We start from the raw sequence: 17176 nt of genomic DNA on the forward strand, positions 1-17176 counted from the left end.
ATTCACCTTGAGGAAGGAGAGCCGCGACCGCAACACTACCATGGTCATGTTCTCGCAAATGAGTACATGAGCCATCCACGAACGCCGCCTCAATGTGATCGCTGCCCAGGCACACGAGGCAGCGTCTGTGGCCATCGGTCTTGGAGATAAATTGACCACAACCAGGAACAACACAGGGGCGGAAGGGCATCTTGAAAAAGATGCGTCCTAAAACGATGTTCAACACTGCTGTGTATTGCTCTTGTGAGTGGAAAACTCAAACTCTTATAGAGAAATTAAACTCTTTTAGGAGGAGAATACTCTTTTAGCAGTGAAAAGCACTGTCGAAACGCCCAGGGGCGTAGACTGCACAGCGTACAGAGAGAGAGAAAACGCCAGCTGGAAACGCGCTGTAGATCCAACAGCAATGCTTCTCGCTGACAGAGGTGAGTGAAACAGTGGTGAACTTCAGCTTGCTGTTGCACAACCGTTCAGCTCCGAAAAAAAACTCTGACTGGCACTCGATGCCCCGCTTCCCTTTATCCCCGTATGTCCGGGTCAGGGCATGCAAATTCTGTCTGCCAACTTGACATTGGCCTTTTTAGCATCCCAGGATGACCCCTTGTGTCACTTCATTCGACACAACGTCGAATGAGTGACAGAAGGGTAAAGTATGTTAACATTAGTTGATACATTATGAACTTATATCAACTAACAACAAAAGGTTTCATTAGATTACCTGCAGGTCCTTAATGGTGGCTAGAACTTTTAAGGTCTACACATAAAAGCACATAAAGGCAGAATAAAAGTAATCTATATGAGTCTTCTGAAGTGATTCAATCACTTTGGGTGAGAAAAATCTGATTCTCACCCACACCTGGCTATCATATCGCTTCTGAAGACATGAATTTAACCACTGGAGTTGTGTGGATTTCTTTTATACTGCCTTTTATGTGCTTTTTGAACTTTTCAAAGTTCAGATACCATTCACATGTATTGTATGGACAGAGCTGAGATATTCTTCAAAATACTTTGTGTTCAGCAAATCAAAGAAAGTCATATGCATCTGGGATGACATGAGGCTGAGTAAATTATGAGAAACCTTTCATTTTTGGGTGAACTATCCCTTTAATTAATTTCAATGTTTGATTTTAAGGAGATTATTCTTTACTTTTGTATGATAAACAGTTCTGGTACTTTATTGGGTCACTTCATGTCCAATGTAAAATCTGGCTTATGAAGATATACTACTGCTTTATAGAATGATTCCCGAAATTAGTACTCTGCTTTCTTCAAGTATTATTTAAAAAAAGCCTGATTCACAAAATGGATATAAACAGAGGAAATGTTCGGCTCATGTCAGCTGAGTTTTGGGGCAATCAATTAACCTCTGTCACCATCTGGTGTACTGTTTGTTGTAAATTTGGTGTAAGTGTGTTTGTAAATGTATTTGTGCATGTGTTTCTCTCTCCTGACAAGAAAGGTATTTCAAACTCTAAGGGTGGCAGATAATCAATATTTCCTTACTCCAACTGGGGGGTTCAGATAATTGGGCCACACATGTTGCATCAACCCTGATTCACTCTTTATTAGGAAGAATTTCACAGTGCATTGGACCGAGTAGTATTCCAGCTCTTTATTCTCACATATGTCAACCCAGTCTCATGAAAATTCATACATATTTAACAAGTTGGGTATATCGTATGATTTCATGTTTGTTCATATAAATTTGTACGATTTCATCATGTGCAGATGCCCCGATATCTAATGCAGAAGTAAGTGTGCGTTTCACGCACAACGAGTTAAGGACATGCTTATTAATATTTTGCCCTTACCCAAACCCCTTATCTAAAAATAATCGATGAGAAGAGTGTGTAAACATAATAGGAAGCTGTTGTGTGTGACAGAAACAAGTAATCGTCGCATATTAGATGGAAATGTCATTAGCTGTAGTGAAAGTTGTACGAATTCATACGAATTAGCGAAATTAAAAAAGTCGTATGAATCCTTATTATTTGACTGTTAGAGTGTGTGGCATATGTGCTCATTATTTTCTTATTAATACTACTCTGAAGGAGAACACACATGAGGCTAAATGATGAAAGGCTAATACGTGATATTTTCTTGTTTGGCCTGTCAATTGTAAAGCTGAGAACTGACCCTTTGCTAAGAAATCCTAAAAACACAAATGACCAATCCTACCTTTGCAACTGCTCCTGTCCAACTTGTTGTGAGACAAGATTTTGCTCTTTTATTTTTAATTTTTTTAATTTTTGTTCTTAACATTTTTTATTGATTCCATCCACAAGACAGATAAACACAACATAAAATCGGAATTGGTTATATAAATTAAACCCCTCTCCCCGAACATTACCCCCACCTGACACAAACACGCACTGCAGTGGTCACTTGCAAATATAACAACAACAACAAATATTTTACTAAAAAAATATATTTTCAAAAAACAAGAATGCACATACACATCAAACTAAAAATTTAAAGTCTCTCTCCACTGCCCCTCCCCGAGAACCCTCCAAAAAAGGCAAATATCCACCCCACTTCCTATTACACAAATCCCATTTTCCCAACCTTCTAAAAATCGCCTCCTCAAGTGCTGCCACCTGAAACCAGGGTTCCCCAGCTGTCTTCCACCCCTAAAAATAATTGGCCTGCCAACCATAACTAGGACCCAACTTTTTAAGTGGCTATCCCCAAAATTAATGACCACCCCATCACCTAAGATGCAGAGTCTGGGGCAAAATGAAAACTGTGTCACACATAAATCTCTGAACCCTCAACCAAAATTATTTTATCTTAACACATCACCAAAAAACATGGGCTGTGTCCCTGTATTCTGAATTGCATCGCTAGCAGGTGGGTGTGCCTTTAAGACCAAGTCTACACAATCTAGAGCAGGGGTGGGCAACTATTTTGGTAAAGGGGCCACATTGGGCTTTAAGTAGTGCATGGGGGGCCACATTGTATTCCTTTTGAGATACAATATTATGCATTGATTTGGTTTTTGTAACTTTTAAGCCCAGAAATAGTTGTGTACTCAATTTTCTTAAGTGTATCTGTGACTATTGTGCAATTGCCTAAAGTATTGAATTGCTCTACAATGGTAGATACTTTTCTATCAGGAATTAAAAAACTAAATAAAGGCTGAGCTTATACATTTATTTTACCATCTCTACTTACCTGTTAATTTATTATTCAATTTAACAATCTCTACATCAGGGGTCTGTTTTAATAAAAAAAAACAAAGACATTTATAGAACTTTTAATGTTTGGGCAAAGCGGGAGAGTTTACTTATTTATTTTCTAAAACATTACCCGTTTACATGCTAAAAGGGTCACGAAGCAGGTCTCCTCGATGGTTTGACATTCAGTACACAACTGAATAGCACAGACTGCATGACTATGATAAATGATTACTGGAAGATTTAGATTAAAATACAGGTGCAAAGGAACTTCGACATTTCTAAATTGCACAAATAAAAAATACATATACATATTTGTCTCTGGCATGCTTTTGCTCGCATGTCAATGATGCCGAGATCTACTTATATATTTAATTTAATCACTGAGCAGGTTTACCTGAAAAGTAGCACCAAACATCACAAGCAGCCTCAAGAATGGACACAGAGTATAACACTTTTCCTTGAGCAGAATATTGCACTACAGATCGCTAAATTTGTTCAAAGGGGAAAGCGGGAGAAAGAAAAAGCACACTTGCGTGCATGGTTGCCAGATTTCACAAAATAAGTATAACATTAGGCAGAATATTTCCAATTTGCGCAAGTATAAATCTAAAACTGGGGGTGTTGCATCTCTTATCTGGCGACCCTGAAACGCTTCTGGAGATGCATAAGGTCCCAATGCAATTTAACTGAAATATCCAATGAAAATAAAAACGATAAATGAGCTGCGGGCCACTTTAAACCATGCGGAGGGCCTGATACGGCCCGTGGGCCGTATGTTGCCCATGTCAGATCTAGAGGGTATCCAATATAATCTATGCAAAATCTTAAGTTGCATCAGACGCACCCTTGAATCTCTTTTTTTTTTAATCCTAGCCCACACTCCAACCTCCAATATCGAGTTTAAATCTCTCTCCCATAATCTCTTGAGAGAATCTGAAGCTCTGTCCCCCAGACTCTGAATTAACAGGGAGTAATACACTGATGCCTCATTTTCAAAAGATCTCAACAATCCACTCTCATATAGGTCACAGAGTGTATTAACCTCCCTCTCAATCCACTCTGACCAGCAGAAAGGGGACTTATTAATACAAAATTTTGGGTTTAGCCATATGCTCGAGGCAACATTTAAATAAATGTCCAAATTAACCACTCTGGGCACTTTTGTCCATACTACGTGCAAATGCGAGATAATGGGGTGTGACGTAACTTCTCCGGTTAGTTTAATAGAAAGGCTTTGGAATGGCAAAATAGGGGCAAGAACTTCTTGTTCAATACCAAACCAGGTGGGGCTCTCTCAGGTGGAAGCGACCAATGAGCCAAATATCTAAATGCATAATAATAAAACAAATTCTTGGGTAGGCTTAGCCCACTTTTGTCAACCGGCCAATGTAATTTATTGAAATGTAATCTGGGACGCTTACCATTCCAAATGAAGGACTTCGCTATGCAATCAAATTGCTTGAAATAAGAGAGGGGGAAATCTACAGGGAGAGATTGTAGCAGGTAGTTGAATTTTGGAATACAATTCATTTTAATAACATACATTTTTCCAATCATAGATAAATGTATTGAAGCCCACCTGTCCACGTCGCTAGAAAACCTTTTTAATAAGGGGTCAAAATTAACTCAATCACACATATTTGTGGGGAATAAAATGCCCAAATATTTAATGCCGCACTACAGATCGCTAAATTTGTTCAAAGGGGAAAGCGAGAGATAGAAAAAGTGCACTCGTGTGCATGGTTGCCAGATTGCACAAAATAAGTATAACATTAGGCAGAATATTTCCAATTTGCGCTATTATAAATCTCAAACTGGGGGTGTTGCATCTCTTATCTGGCAACCCTGAGCATGTTAAAAACTTGTGGAGAACCGTTAGGTCCCAATGCAAGCTAACTGAAATATCCAATGAAAAATAACAACGTTTTTACGATAAATGAGCCGCTGGCCACATTAAACCATGTGGAGGGCCTGATACGGCCTGTGGGTCGCAGGGTGATCAAGGACTGAGTCTATCAGTAGATTAAAGTCTTCTCCCAATATAATATCATGAGGGGTGTCAGAGGCTTGCAGCATCCCTCTGTGATCTATAAAAAAGTCCTGATCATCAGCGTTAGGTGCATAAATATTAGCCAAATCAACCTTTCCCCCTGAATTTTTGCTAAAACAATAATGGCTCTTCCTAATTTATCTTTAATCTGTTTGAGACATTTGTATTGTAGATGCTTACTTAACAATGTAATGACTCCCCTGCTCTTACTTGAGCCAGCACTAAAGAAAATATGTCCACCCTATATCTTCCCAATTTTTTCAGCTTCCTGCAGGGAAAGTTTCTTGAAGAAACACTATATCAAATTTCTTACTTTTAAGAAAAGTTATTTTTTAACCATTCACATTCCACGTGGAGAGAGATAATCCACTCATATTAACATTTGACATTTTGACATATCAGAAAACAATAGACTATGTGTCAAAAATAAAATGATAAAGATCGCATTCCAACATTAGTGCAACAGTCAAACCCCAAATTTCCCCCAAACCAAACAAACAGAGAAAAGAAAAATTAGCACATTAATGACAGCGCCAACTGGCATTCATCCTTCTAAACTCAAAAAGTCTATGTACGCCTTACGAGAGTCCCCGCTACAATTTTGCCATCGGATTGCTCAAATCTGGTGCTTCTATACAAATTCTGCGAGACAGAATAACATAACAGAAAATAATTTTTGAAACAAACTCCAGCCAACGGGAAGAATAAACACAAAGAATGTGAAGATTAATTCACAAAACTGTATCAAAGGTGTGTTCCTCCACAAATCAAACTCCAGCCGCTAGCGGAAAAACATTTTTTTTTTTTTAATCTTCTCAGAGCTTGCTCACAGTCAAACAAATGTTAAGTGAGCCGGCTGTTCATGAGCGAAGCAGATGACTTAATCCTTCCAATGTCCTTCAAAAAATACTCAACAAAACAAACTCCAGCCAACAGGAGGCACAACACAAAGAAAAACTGTCCCAAAGGAGCGTTACTCCACAAAACAAACTCTATCCGCCAGGCAGAACCAGCACAAAAAAAAAAAAACAGGTGCCCAGTATCCTCGGACATGAGAAACACACCATGATTTCCTCAGTCCATTGGTTTTATGAAAGACATCGCTTGTTGTGGGCATGTAGATATTTTGTGGGCATCCTTAGTATCTATTCTCAATTTGGTCGGGAACTTCAGTGTAAAACCGACCTTTCGTCGAGGCAAACGTTTCTTGAAGGTGTGTTATTGCACAAAACAAACTTCAGCCTCTAGGGAGAACCAACACAGAAAGAAACAAAAATCTAGCCTTGTTGTGAGGTACCTCGGACTTCCCTCTCGTTCAGCTGCAGTTAAATCGATTTCTCTGTGTTACTGACTTTTCTACGATCTGTTCTGGAAATTACTAGAGGAATTAGTCTACGAATTTGGTGATAATACTTGATCTGCTTACCCGGATTATCCTCACCTGTTTGTCTACTATCCTCTTCGGACACACAAGATAAGTGACTTTGTGATGTTTACCGCATATCTACTCACCTGTTTGAAACTTACCTGTTCAACTACAAGCACTCCTGTATGCTCAGGAAACGTGACTTTGAAAATTCTGAGAATTCCTTGTGTTTGGATATAGTTACCTGCTCCACTATTTATGCACATGACCAACCAGTGATCCTGTTTGATGTTGAAGTTACCTGTTTTGGCACCTGTTAGTTTAGTGATATAATCTTGTAGATTGGTGCCTTCTGCCTTGGTTCCCTGTCTGATCCTAGACTGTCTCCAAAGATAGTGTACTAAACCTGAACACTTAGCTTCCCTGTTTACCTGCCTTTTTCAGTGTCCTGTTCAACAAACTCCCACATTTGGGTTCATCTCCAGCTTCAGAGTCTGCGTATCATTACAACGAGATCTTTATCGGATGATCTCCTGGTGTATCTCACAGGTTTATGACATAAAAATAATTCAAAACTGGCAAAGTGCACAGAGCTCACCATTTACATGTCCTCTCCTCGCATGGCGTCACGTCAGTTTTGCTCTTTTCTAATGTAAGTGTGAAAGTGTGTTCAGATTTTACATATATTTACATATAGCACAGTACTTTTTCCCCTTTTCCACATTTTGAAAAGTGTACGCTGTGGAATAAACGATGCATCAGCCCTAATTCCCAAATTAACATGTATAACAACAGTAATTATACCTACATTTTCTTCAAGGTAAATTAATGTTTATAACTTCACAAACTTTTGTTAACTTTTGCTTTATATGTAATTGCATAATTATTATTTCCATTGACCAAATATATTTTTCTCTTTGAAAACCTTTTATATTTATACTGTATGAATATTTTATATATTTTATTAAATCGTTTTCATTAGATTGCCTCTTAAGAGAATGAAACCCATTATCAACTTGCAAGTTGACCTTAAAGGCTGTTATTAAAAATTAACTGAACAACAATCACATTAAAATGTAATTATAAGTGAGAAAATTACAAAGCCATTATCAAGTGTGGTTATTTATATACAGAAGCAGCCAACCCAAGTGGTTGCAAAACAATTACTAATTGCCAATATGACTGATCACCTTTCAGACGCAATGAAGAGGGGTTAGAATATGTTGACACATTTTGAGGTCAGGTTTTACAATTAGGACCATTCAGTTCATTAACTGAGGCCTATAGCAGTATGAAAGTTTGTGAAACAATAGAGATAATTTATGACAAGCTTTATATTCCAAGGATTTATTTTTCCCAGTGTCTAATCAAAATAAAAAATGTTTTTTTTATTATTATTTCTCTTCAAATGGATGTTTTTCAAAGATGTCAATTTGTGCAGAAAAGTGGCTGACATTCTCTATATTTAAGTTGAAAAAGTGAGGTCAAACAAAACTAACTCTTTTAAAAGATAACAAAATTCATAAAAAAGTTCAATATTGTTTGAATTACCATCACTTAAAATGTATTAATTAAAGATGAAGACAGAACAATTGGACAAAAAGAAATGTGTATCACCCCCGGATAAAATATCTCCAAGCACGGATGAGTTCTGTGTTCTTTAACTAAACATGATTTTATAAGACTAGGCATTTTAGAAAGTAACTATACATTTAATTATGTATTAAATCTTTTCTGGAAGTGTAAGTTATGTCTCTGTTTCTCAGAGCTGAGAATTTCCTCAGATCCAGGGTAAATAAGGTACATCGGTTTAATTAAAAAACCTCCGAAAAGAGATCTATTGAGATTTGCATTTCAAAGCTTCACTGTCTCTGCTGTATATCCTCATGAAATGGAAAGCAATGATGTAATTTGGTTAGAATGCCCCTCTGAAAAGTATTTGGGTGATTATGTGACCTGAAATGTTTGAATATCAAATGAGAAACCTGTGAATTAACCATGAGAAAGAGAGAACCATAAGGGAGGGCGAGAAACGAGATGAAGAGTTTGACAGTGAGATTTCAACTGATGAGGGAAAGATCTTCAAAGGGAATTCAAATTGTCAATCACCAGCAATTGATTTGTGTTTGTTCATTAAGTAGCCTAATAAAACCTGATAAAGTAAACACATTCAACATCATCTCTTCCCTCCAACCAATCAGATTTGGAGAGCTCAGATGTTCTCTGTTTGGTCGATGGATATTCAGTTTGAAGCCTCTCAGCATGATCATCTTCTCCTGGTGTGGAGCACAATACTAAGCACTTTTATCATACAAATATAAATTCAAGTCTTGACCCTTGTGTATGTTCTCAGAGAGTGCACCAAAACTTTCTAGAGAAATCAAAGACTTGGATGAAGATCTCCAGCAGCTCCTTACATTTCTAAACGGCCAAGAGCTCCCTTCTTTTGACAGGTCTAGGCCTGTATTCATAAATATTTGTATCTTATCACTAGGAGTTCTCATAAGAGATCCTAGCTAGGAGTTTTTGCTTATAACCTGTTCACAAAACTGCCAAGAGCAAGTTTTACTAAGAAAATCTTAAGATAAGCGTGAGGCGGAATAGCTATGGATGGCGTCACAATTGTTTTGCACACTTTTTTAAATCACCCTCAGTGATTGCTAGACAGGGAACAGCTATTTGTCAGCGAAGACCGACATTGATATACAGTTGAAGTCAGAAGTTTACGCCTTAGCCAAAAACATTTAAACATAGTTTTTCACAATTCCTGACATTTTATCATAGAAAACATTCCCTGTGTTATTTCAGTTAAGATCACTACTTTATTTTAAGAATGTGAAATGTCAGAATAATAGTAGAGAGAATTATCTATTTCAGCTTTTGTTTCTTTCATCACATTCCCTGTGGGTCAGAAGTTTACATACAATTTGTTAGTATTTGGTAAGCCTCACCCTTTTTCTTCCAAAATTAATGATGGTCATTATTGCCAAAAAGTTTAATTTGTGTTTCATCAGACCAGAGTTAATTTAGCATAAAAGTAAGATCTTTGTCCCCATGTGCACATGCAAACTGTAGGCTGGCTTTTTATGGCGGTTTTGGAGCAGTGGCTTCTTCCTCACTGGGCAGCCTTTTAGATCATGTCGATATAGAACTCGTTTTACTGTGGATATAGATACTTGTCTAATATTAAATTAGGATTTACATGTAGCTTCCTCATATTTAAATGTACTTCTACACATGTACTTCATAACTGTGTGGCGGGTGTCTGAATGTTCGCAAACAGTATACAGTTGCTCCGCTGTCTCAAACTTATTTTTACCCCTGAACGAAGAACAAAGAAGTGTATCAGGGTCTTAATGAAGCCCAATTCCATGCAAAATATTTGATATTACTACTGATATCATTACTGATATTCTTCATCACATGTGAGTGTACATGATTTTAACCATATTTTTCAAAAGTACTAGTATTTCTTCAAGCATGACAAAAATTAACATCAGAGCAACTTTAACATCAAAAGAAATGAACAATAGAATTTCTGTCTTTGCACCATGCTGTTTTTAGTCCAAAATATTCTCTCTCTCTGTGTGTGTGTGTGTGTGTGTGTGTGTGTGTGTGTGTGTGTGTGTATGTGTGAGCGTGTATTTATCACTTTGTGGGGACCAAATGTCCCCATAAGGATAGTAAAACCCGAAATTTTTGACCTTGTGGGGACATTTTGTCGGTCCCCATGAGGAAAACAGCTTATAAATCATACTAAATTATGTTTTTTGAAAATGTAAAAATGCAGAATGTTTTCTGTGAGGGTTAGGTTTAGGGGTAGGGTTAGGTTTAGGGGATAGAATATAAAGTTTGTACAGTATAAAAACCATTATGTCTATGGAAAGTCCCCATAAAACATGGAAACACAACATGTGTGTGTGTGTGTGTGTGTGTGTGTGTGTGTGTGTGTGTGTGTGTGTGTGTGTGTGTGTGAGCGTGTATTTATCACTTTGTGGGGACCAAATGTCCCCATAAGGATAGTAAAACCCGAAATTTTTGACCTTGTGGGGACATTTTGTCGGTCCCCATGAGGAAAACAGCTTATAAATCATACTAAATTATGTTTTTTGAAAATGTAAAAATGCAGAAAGTTTTCTGTGAGGGTTAGGTTTAGGGGTAGGGTTAGGTTTAGGGGATAGAATATAAAGTTTGTACAGTATAAAAACCAATATGTCTATGGAAAGTCCCCATAAAACATGGAAACACAACATGTGTGTGTGTGTGTGTGTGTGTGTGTGTGTGTGTGTGTGTGTGTGTGTGTGTGTGTGTGTGTGTGTGTAGTAGTCCATGTGCACTGCATCAGATGTCCATAAGACAGACACCTGAGCCTTATAACTGTAAGAATAATGACCCTGCAGGGAGATCTTTCGCAAGACCCCCAAGACTCCACCCCTCACTTCCAGTCCAGGTGGTCTGATGCCAAACTGCATTGATTCTCCAAACTCTGATAACTGACGGGCCTATTTTCCCACTAATCTAATTTCTACTGAGTGAGTGAGGCCAGCAAGTGCTACTATAGCCCGTCTATGGTGTGTTATCAATTTTACCACTGACACCTTAAAAGCCCCCCACCCGTCCTGCTCTGACAGACCGCATAAACACACGCACATATCCCCTCTTGCCCCTAACCCATATTCTATTGCCCCTCCACCCCCCTGCAGCCTAATGTGGGAGATAGTGTTACGAATGAAGAGGGAAGTGCCCCTATCATGATGTCAGACTTCTTAACGGCTTTAAGTGCTCCTTTAAAAATGACCCCGGCACTCTCTGAATCTAAGCGCATTGTATCATGGACTAATGATTACACATGCAATGAGATGCTGCTTAATGAGGAAGCATTTTATGGCGGAAATGACTTTTCTCCGGTTGTGCGCTCATTTGGGATTAAATGGAAGCAGTCTGGGCAAATGTCTGATGCATGCTGGGAAGTGTGTTGCAAATCGCTTTCTGTATCTTTTACTCTCAGCAATTTATTCTGTGACCATTATTTGTTTTGATGTGTATATATAGAATATACACAGACAACCAGTGAAAATCCTTCTATTTTGCATTTTATTAGATACTACTAGGGCTGTCGCTTTAATGTTTTAATTTAGGATGATTAATTACTGTATATACTGTATAAAATAGAATGTTAAACAAATTTACGCAGTTATTCATCCTCCCTGACCCTTACGTAAATGTTGAAAAAAGGTATCTATTTGACAGTCAGCACTGCTCCAGCTGTACAGTCCACGTGCCCCAACAAACCTTAAAAGCAGCACCATTTTTAAAGTTTAAATGTTATTTAATTTTATAATACTGAAAACCAGTGATACACTTCAAAAGTGTCCGTCTGAGCTATTTGTTCTGCACATAGACCAAAAATTTAAATAGCGTAAATGGAACGCCAGAACGCATTCAGTGAAAACAGACCTTAAGTCTTGAACATTGTGACAAACTCAACTGCAAAATGGATGGCTGTGGACTGTACGGTAGGCCAGTGATAGGCTTATGTTTATTTACTGTAAACGGGAATAAAACAAAGAATATATTGACTAAAAAGCCACTTTTTGCATTGTCAAATTGATGCTTTACTTGTTTTTCACAGTAATGTAGTGTAGGCTATTTGAATCTGAATATCTATATTATTATATTTATTAGGCTATATAGTGTATCAAGACATTTATAATTATAATTATTTGAATTATTATGCATTAATTGCATTGATGAATCTTTTTTTTGGGGGGTTATCGACATGTCATATAATTAATTAGATTCATTAACTGAATCAAATGACAGCCCTTTATATTATAAATTAGATAGATATCCTTTACCTAAAATAGTTGTATTTATAATATTTGTTGTCCAAAAATATATGTTGTTTCTTTATCTTAAAAAGTATTTGGACACTTTTTTGATTTCAAATGAATGAATTATTTTACAGTATATCTGTGGTACATCTGTTAGAACGTCTGTGTGAACTAGAGGGGAACTGATTTCATACAGCCACTAAAATGTCTTTTTAGTCAAGTTAGTTGAGAAAAAGCATTATTTGTTTGCAGATGCCATTTGGTATAATATTTGGCTAATGCAATACAAATCATACAGTATATGTCTTAAGTGTCTAAACACATTTTGGGGCCACTGTTTACCTAGATTTAGTATATTCATCAGTTAGCAGAAAGTGTTTCAAAGTCGGCTACTGGCTTCTTTTTTAAAGAACTCCTGGTCTTAAATACTGACTTTAAGGCAACCTTTGACAATTAGGAACAAACTTTATAATATGGAGGAAGATTGAGGGTTATTTTCAAAGATAGATGCACTCTAGCAGAACAGAGGCCCATGTCAGCTGACATTTGAAAAGTAGGCAATGTTGCACAAGCATTAAGTTTCTCCCTCTCTCTCTGTTCCCTGGCTCTCAGTGTGTTAGCGACAATGGTCGCTGTAGGCAGTGATGGATGGGCTGCTTTTTCCTCTTCATCAGTCTAACCAGAATGGTGGCTGCCACTTTGGACAACCCCAAAGCTGCCACGCTCCCTAAATCACTGGCCACAGACACGTAGAGACATCCATCTTGAGCAACCTTACATCAGAATATGCATACTGTACTAATACTATACATTGTATTTGTTTAATATCAACTGAGTTTTGTTTTTGGGGTTGTTGTTAATACATCAAGAACATACCAGTCAAAGGATATTTCCAACATGGCATATAGAGTACTGGATGTCCGGGAATGTACTTCATCAACAGTCAAGAAGTAAGATCAGCATACCTAAAATAAGGTGTGATGTGACCCAAATGAAAGTACGGGAATTTAAACACAGCCTGAGTCACAACCCCTGGCAGCCTCTCCTCTTTCTCTCTTTCACTCACACAGTAAATATTGCTGAAGTGCATTGATGGTTGATTCAACTTCATTTTTCTGGAATTTCTCCAGTTTAAATCAATACTGAAAGTTTGGACTCAAGGTGAATTAGGTGAAAACAAGCTGAAAAATAATTTTAGCCAGGAAAGTTGAGGATAGTTCCAGAGTTTGAAGCACCATCAGCAAGATGAGCAGATTGCTGCAGTCCACATTCAGTACATAATATTTTGTTGGGAAGATGATATGGGTTATTTTCATTCACCAGAGTTTAACTGAAAGAACATTAAGAGCCTCACCTAAAGACTCTGATAAGACCTTCATGACATTATCAGGGTATATTCTGGTGAGGAAAAATTATATAGTTGCTATAACCACACAGGTATTGAGATTCTCTCTTTTCGTTGCTGATTAATCTGCCCATATCTGGTCATATAGATATTACCAGCATCGGCTGATAACTGTGTCTGCTTGTCCAATTAGCAAAAATGTTACCTCCCAAACTCTACCGAGTTCCAAACACCCGACAACTTGACAATAGATAATAAACAATTTTTGGAGTTCATACTAAGTAAAATAGGTTTTCAGGTACTTTAAGCTATTTTGTGTGACATCAATAAACTGTATCACCATTGACCTGCCCCCTTTTTTTTTTTTTTTTAAACAAAAGTCTGGGTTCCAGTGAAGCACTTACAATAGTAGTGAATGGGGCCAATCCATAAATGTTACAATACTCACTATTACAAATGTGTAGCCATAAGACACAATATGTGTTAACATAATTTTAGCTTGATAAAATCACTTACTTTCCTTCTCTGTGTAATGTTAAAGCCAATTTTACAACTTCATTGCCATGATGATGTAATGTAAACAAACGCTAAAACGACTGTAAAAATTATGATTTAAACAGTTTTTGCAGGTCAAAAAATACATGAGTTTTAACAGATGAAATAATGTAAGTGCTTTTATAAAATAGTAAGCATCACAAATCTGACTTTAAACCCTCAAAAAATTGGCTCCATTCTCTTCCATTGTAAGTGCCTCACCGTAACCTCGATTTATGTGCTTTTTTAAAAGAAAAAGACCTATGAGACTAAATACATTTTTGTGGTAAACAATATTATGCCACAAATGCTCTTGATTGAGCTTTACTTGTATTGAACGTGGAATATTACTTAAATCACAATTGAATGTCTTTGAGAGCTATTGGCTTGCAAAAGCTATAGCCTGTGTGCAGTGCCACCGCTCCCTATACGTATATTACACAATCAGTGTAGGTCACCAACTCCCTAGGGGGGCACCAGAAACTCCACCAGTTGCCCTTCTTCACATGTTATCCAGAAGCCTTCTACATGGGGGAGCCTACAAGCTTAACACGGAGGCCACATAAACATTCTAAGGGTGGTACACTGGCGAGGAGACAAGAGGCCAGTATTTTTTTATTTTTTTGCATGGATGCCTATGTAGGAGATACTTCATTATGCTGAATAAACTGCTTTTGTGAGGAAACAGCTCATCATTTAATGAACTGACTGCCTGTCTAATAATCTACAACATATTTTACTCTAAATCCTTTTGAAGTGAACTATGTGTGCCCTGGTCTGGAAAAAGAAACACTATAGCCTACATAAAATCATGCATTTTCAATAAATGTATCCCTAATATTAAATACATCCCCAAAATAATAAAAATTATTTATATATATATATATATATATATATATATATATATATATATATATATATATATATATATATACACAACTGGCCATGTAAAATCAATGAATAAATCTCAAAATACTGCACACACACACACACACACACACACACACTGAGTAGTGGCAGGACTGGTAGGTGCGATTTTGGGGGCAGATTTTAATCTTTAGGGTGGGCAAGTGGTTGCCTCTTTATCGGACCGGAAAAGGGGTGCTGGAAGTTTCTCTGGGGGCACAAGGAAAAGGGAAGTCAGTCCAATGGGTGTTAATGTCATGCTTCGGAGCCAGGCACTTAACTATGTTCTGCATTGTTATCAGAAATAATTACATTATTTATCTCAGCAAGGCTGTGTAATAAACCATGTCTTTCTCCAGCTAGAGTGAAAAAGATATGAAAAGAGATCCTGTCCTCCCCTATCAAAAAAAGAAAAAAGAAAAAAAAAAAGTTGAAAATCTTCTTCCATTATTATTGCTTATTTAATGTGGCTAATTTTAAAGAATTACTCTTTTGATGACATTTGGGATATTTTGGATTTTGAAAAATGAATTCACATATTGATGTAAATTACTATTAATTATTAATTAAATATTGACCGTAAATTACCAAAAAGTAACAGTAAATTGAAACATAAAAAAGGAGGAAAAAAAAGTCAACCTGGAACCCAGATTTTTTACACTATTAATAAAACAAAACGCATATGCGGACGCCTCTGCCTACCTTTAAAGGGCTAACACACCTTACCCATTCTTTGGTCCATTTTTGGAGCAAAAGTCCTCATGCTCGGTTTAGCCGTAAATGGAGACATATGGGTGAGTAGCGACACCAAGTGGTAATTTGTTGGCCTACAAATGTATTACAGACAACGTTGTCTACTTGTCTTACTCTAGTTGGCGCTTGGAGGCTAAAAAAGGCAGAATCCCCCGTTGAGCTGACACTGGCTGAATTCAAATCTCTTCTATATCTTCCAGCAAAAAACTCTCCTCAGAGAAAGCAAAAAAAATTGCTGCTTTAATCAAAAATATATCAGATCTTTTAATAAAGGTTCAAATAAGGTTGAAAAACTGAATATATCAGATTTGTCTTTGTACATACTATATGTACATATTTATATCTATATGTTGACATATTTTTTTGTCTTTTTGTGTGTCTATGTACTTATATTTCTATTTGCTTTTTAGTTTTATTCTATTATTATTATCATTATCATTATTATTATTATTATTATTTCTATCTTGTTGTATTTTTGTGCACTGGAAGCTTCTGTCTTCAAGAACAGTTTCTTGCATGTAGAAGCATACTTGGCAATAAAGCTCATTCTGATTCTGAAATCTCTGAGGAAGACCATATGACTCTATACTTTTTACAAGAAGAGTTATATTCTATTTATCTTGAGAAAGCAAAGGCAGCATTTTTAAGATCCAGGGTTAAATGGCTTTTATTTGGTGAAAAATTCAAGCCTATTTTTTTCAACCTTGAAAAGCAATGGGGGCCAAAAAAAAAACATAAAATGTAACAGAATGTTAGACTACGGTTCAGCATTCATTGTGCCTTCCAAGCTTGATGTGAAACGCCGGGCTCTGGGCTTAAACAGCTCGCTGTACAGCTGGATCCTGGACTTCCTGTCAGGTAGATGCTAGGTAGAATGGGCAGCAACCCACTCCTGTATTCCCTGTACACACATGACTGTGTGGCAGCAAACAGTTCCAATGGCATCATTAAGTTTTCTGATGATATGACGGTGGTAGGTCTGATCACTGACAATGATGAAACTGCCTGCAGAGAGGAGGTGCACACTCTGAAACACTTGTGTCAGGAGCACAACCTCTCCCTCAACGTCAGTAAGACCAAGGAGCTTGTGGTGGACTTCAGGAGAAAAGAGCCCCATCACCATCAATAGAGCACTGGTGGAGAGAGTCAGCAGCTTCAAGTTCCTCAGTGTCCACATCACTGAGGGACTCATATGGTCCATCCACA

Source organism: Xyrauchen texanus, chromosome 7 (genome assembly GCF_025860055.1).
Source record: "Xyrauchen texanus isolate HMW12.3.18 chromosome 7, RBS_HiC_50CHRs, whole genome shotgun sequence".
In the NCBI taxonomy this organism is placed as follows: Eukaryota; Metazoa; Chordata; class Actinopteri; order Cypriniformes; family Catostomidae; genus Xyrauchen; species Xyrauchen texanus.